This window comes from Colossoma macropomum, unplaced genomic scaffold (assembly GCF_904425465.1).
Source record: "Colossoma macropomum unplaced genomic scaffold, Colossoma_macropomum, whole genome shotgun sequence".
NCBI lineage: Eukaryota > Metazoa > Chordata > Actinopteri > Characiformes > Serrasalmidae > Colossoma > Colossoma macropomum.
In genome coordinates, this window is record NW_023494799.1 from 29,481,867 (window position 1) to 29,487,283 (window position 5,417).

The window sequence follows — 5,417 nt, forward strand, 5'->3', positions numbered from 1 at the left end:
TTTGCCAAGATAAATGGTTTTAAATAATGTGTTTAGGGGTCTAAGACTTTTGCACAGCATTGTATATAAATCAGATACACACACACACCACTTTTTGGTCAGCTTACTCTGTTTTCTGGGCTTTCACAATCGACAAGCCCACAGCTATTAACATGAAACCAAACCAGTGGTCTTCAAACCATCTCACAAGATCAACTACTTTTTTTGAAAATGAAAAATTTGTGTTGCTTTTGTACTGTATTTATGTTTATTTGCATGTATTTTAATGCCATATGTTGATTTCCCAAGCAAAAACACACTTTTTGCCAAGATAAATGGTTTTAATAATGTGCTTAGGGGTCTAAGACGTTTGCACAGTGTTGTACATAAATCAGCTACACACACACACACACCACTTTTTGGTCAGCTTATTCCGTTTTCTGGGCTTTCACAATCGACAAGCCCACAGCTATTCACATAAACACATTGCTAAATAAATGACTGGCTTCAGCTTTGGCTCACGATGATCCAAAAACACAGCTGGACAATGCAGGTTATATTTGTATCCACAGATGCAGAACTTTTAAAAAAGAAAATACATAAAAATCCTTTCTTGTGCATAAGTATAGGCCTTCCCATTGTGACCTTTGACACTAATTCCGTGCTTTGCTGTCCCTTCATGTGTTGCCAAGGCTCCACCTTGACTGTGTTGTGGTCATAAAACTCTTTTATGTGCGTTTAAATGTAACAGTGGGCAAATCGGCTGAGAAGGTCATTGCACTATTGAAATGTGACATGACTGGCCCACCCACAGATCAGATGTTAAACTGTGAGTTCTTTCCCCTCCACTCCAGACTCCCACTCCTATCCAGGAGGAGAGTGGTTTTTCCCTCATTGTGCGGTGTTATGGAGATGGATAGTAACTTGTTCCATTTTACTACCATTTATTTACTCAGTTCCACGATGTGGTCTGAAACAGCGTCATGCTCTGTGGAGAGCAAGAATCAGTGCAGCCATGGCTGATGGGCATTGCGGATATTAAATCAGGGGTAGGCAGTTCCATCCCGGCCACAGCACTGCAGGTAGGGCTGCCAAGGAATTTGCCGGAGCCTCCCGAAATGAGAAATATTCAGCCCTTGAGATTTTTCGTATTTAATTTTTTTTAAACCTCACTGTTCTGTGATATACACTGATCAGCATAACATTATGACCACCTCCTTGTTTCTATGTAAACACAATCTACACTCACTGTCCATTTTATCAGCTCCACTTACTATATAGGTGCACTTTGTAGTTCTACAATTACAGACTGTAGTCCATCTGTTTCTCTGCATACTTTGTTAGCCCCCTTTTACCCTGTTCTTCAGTGGTCAGGACCCCCATGGACCCTCACAGAGCAGGTACTATTTGGGTGGTGGATCATTCTCAGCACTGCAGTAACACTGATGTGGTGGTGGTGTGTTAGTGTGTGTTGTGCTGGTATGAGTGGATCAGACACAGCAGTGCTACTGGAGTTTTTAAACACTGTGTCCACTCACTGTCCACTCTATTAGACACTCCTACCTTGTCAGCCCACCTTGTAGATGTAAAGTCAGAGACGATAGCTCATCTGCTGCTGCACAGTTTGTGTTGGTCATCCTCTAGTCCTTCTTCAGTGGTCACAGGATGCTGCCCTCAGGACGCTGTTGGCTGGATATTTTTGGTTGGTGGACTATTCTCAGTCTAGCAGTGACACTGAGGTGTTTAAAAACTCCAGCAGCACTGCTGTGTCTGATCCACTCAGACCAGCGCAACACACACTAACACATCACCACGTGCCACCACTGGACTCTGGAGTGATGAATCATGCTTTATTACCTGGCAGTCTGACAGACAAATCTGGGTTTGGCAGATGTCTGAAGAACACTACCTACTGGAATGCATAGAGCCAACAGTAAAGTTTGGTGGAGGAGGGATAATGGGCTGGGGCTGTTATTCAGTGTTTGGGCCCCTTGGTTCCAGCGAAGGGTGATGTTAATGCTACAGAATACAAAGACATTTTGGACAATCATATGCTTCCAATTTTGTGGCAGCAGTTTTAGGCCCTTTCCTGTTCTTCCATGACTGTGTCCCTGTGCACTAAGCGAGGTCCATAAAGACATGGTTTGGTAAGTTTGGTGTGGAGGAACTCCAGTGGCCTGCACCGAGCCCTGACCTCAATCCCACTAAACACCTATATAATAAATTGGAACGTCGACTGCAAGTCAGGCCTTCTCATCCAACACTAGTGTCTGACCTCAGAAATGCTCTTTTGACTGAATGGGCACAAATTCCCTCAGACACACTCTCTTCTTTAGAGCAAAATCTTTAGAGCAAAAAAAGCATTGGGGGCCAACTCCATACTAATGGCCATGGTTTTGTAATGGGATGTCCAACAAGCTTATAAAGGTGTGATGGTCAGATGTCCACATACTTTTGGCCACACAGTGTATGATTCGAAATCTAGTGATAAGTAATGTTAGCTAGCGAACAGAAAGAAAAAAAGTAAAGTAAATTTGTTGAGTTGTGTTCTAATGTGGATGGGGTCGGTTGGCACATGTCATGTATTTTATAATATATGCTACACACATTCTAAATAGCACATTAAGTAACACAACTAGAGTGCAGTATTGTACTATATCACTGTTGAAATAAAATAAAAACAAGTTATTTTAAGGTCATTTGATAATACGATCTTTTGTCTTTTCATCTCAAGATAAAAAAAAAAGTTATGTAATAAATATTTTTTTTTATTTGAAAAGACAACTTTTAATTTGTTAAATGCAACATTTAATGCACTAAAATGTTTACAATCAATTGAGGTTTTAATGTAGGCAAACAAAAGTAAAAAGAATTTAACAATAAAACAACCAAATACAAAATAAACTTATATGGCATTTTTTTTTGCAGGAAATGACATCATTACATAAAAAAATATCACTAAAAACAGTTTGATGGAAAGGAGCTGCAGGGCAGCTAAAATCACAAAAAAGAAAAAAAGCACACATTAGCTATGTTTCCATCAAATTCCTGCACAAATTTCAAGCAATAAAATGAAAATGCATAAGCAATTTTGCAGCTTTTGCTGCTCAGTGGCTTGTTTTCTTCAAACTGACTTTAAAGACTTAAAGCTCTTTTATTAATACAAGTCAGTTTGCTGGTAAGAAGCTGCTGGACAGCAAAAAATGCAAAAATAATATTTACACATTTTCATTGTATCCCTTGCAATTTGCACAGAAACTTCATGATAATGTAGCTGTTGAGTGTAAAATCACATGGAAATATGGGCTCAGAACTGTTAAATAATGGTGTGTTACAGTGTTGACATTAAACTGTGCAGGGCCGTAACGCTCTGTGAGTGGTGTCGCCCTTCCTGACCTTAAACCACAGACACAAATGAAGACACATTCTGAGACACAAATAGAGACCGCCCCCGCATCCCAAACGAAAAAACAAAACAATGTTACTTAAAAAAGCAGGAGTGTTTCATTCAGCCACCAAAGAACATAACACACCTCAGCAAAGTCATCATTTGGTGTGGCAGGACTTGATTTGAAAATGCTTAACTTGTCTCATCTAAATGTATATGCTATTTACATGCTACATAAGGCTGGACTGAGACTTGGATTAAAATGGCATCACTATTTCAAAACAAGGGAGCACCTACACAACACCCAACTACAATTTACACAACTCAAAAAAACAGGTCAGCCTGAATTAGCAGTTTCCTATCACAGTAAATATGCAAAGGTCATCCTACATTTGTCTTCCTTCGGGTCCACTTTTTGTGCTTTTATGTACCAAAAAAGGTCATAACTCATCTTAACATGACCATTTTCCAACCTCTCTTTATCCTTTATAATTAAACATGCTGGTTTTGTTACTGTGCCTTTAGGACTGATATATGTAATGATCTGTATTTAATCTGTATCTAAATATGTAATGAAAAGATTCCATTATCTGGTTTTAATACCAGTTAAAACATGCCTTCATTCACTTGGCCTTCCCCTTGGGGAGATCCCTGGCATTATCTTTAATCTCTGACATCATCTTCCATCTACCTTTATTGACTAAGCGAAGTTTGTTAGATGAGCCCCCCAGAAGGATGAGGGACCAAGTGAACACAAGTGTTGACTTCAGCAGCAGAAGCTGCCCAGGAATCATTGTGAGGTGATGCATTTCTCTTTTCATACACCCAAAAAATGGCTGACAAAGCTGTTTATAAGCCAGAGAAATAAAATACAACTTCTTTTCCAAAAATGTTGGGATGTAAATTTAAAAAACAACAATATGATGTGCAAATCATTTAAACCCTTAAACCCCTGACGCCAGCAACACGGCTAAAAAAAAGTTGGGACGGGGCAGCAAAAGACTGGTAAACCTGTGTAATGCTAATAAACACCTGGTGGAACATCTAACAACTAATTAGTTTAACTGGCAACAGGTCAATAACATGATTGGATATAAAAAGAACATCTCAGAGAGGCTGAGTCTTTCAGAAGTATAGATGAGGAGGGGTTCACCACTCTGTGAAAGAAATAAATAGTGCAAAAATTCAAGAATAATATTTCTCAACGTAAAAAAGAGAAAAGAACTTGGGGATTTAATGATCTACAGTACATAATATCATTAAAAGATTCAGAGAATCTGGAGAAATCTCTGTATGAAAGGGACAAGGCCAAAAACCAATACTGCCTGGCCGTGATCTTCGGGCCCTCAGGGAGCACTGCATTGAAAACAGACATGATTTTTATAGTGGAAATCACTGCATGGGCTCAGAAACACTTCTGAAAACTTCTGTCTTTGAACACAGCTCCTCACTGCATCCACAAATGCATGTTTAGACTCTACCATGCAGAGAAGAAACCACATATCAATAGGATCCAGAAACACTGCTGCCTTCTCTGGGCCCGAACTCAAGATGGACTGGAAAAGTGCCCTGTGGTCTGACGAATTAAATTTTGAAATTCTTTTTGGAAATCATGGTTACTGCATCCTCTTTGCTAAAGAGGAAAGTGACCACCCTGCTTCTTATCAGTGCACAATTCAAAACATATCTCCTCAGAGTGTTGCTTAGAGAGTGCTGTGAAAAGAAGAGGTGACGAAACAGTGGTAAACATGCCCCTGTCCCAACTTTTTTGAAATGTGCTGCTGCCGTCAAATTCAAACTGGGCATATATTTTTCAAAAAACAATCAAATTTCTCAGTTTCAACATTTGATACACTGTCATTGTACTTTTTTCAATTAAATAAAGGGTTTAAATCACATGCACATCACTGCATTCTATTTTATTTACATTTATACAGTGTCCCAGCTTTTTGGAAAGAGAGTAGTATTTCAAAACCATAACATTTAATTTGCTGGGCATTAGATTGCAAACTACTCTGTGTGTTATACACAACTGCTGATAAAACTTTAG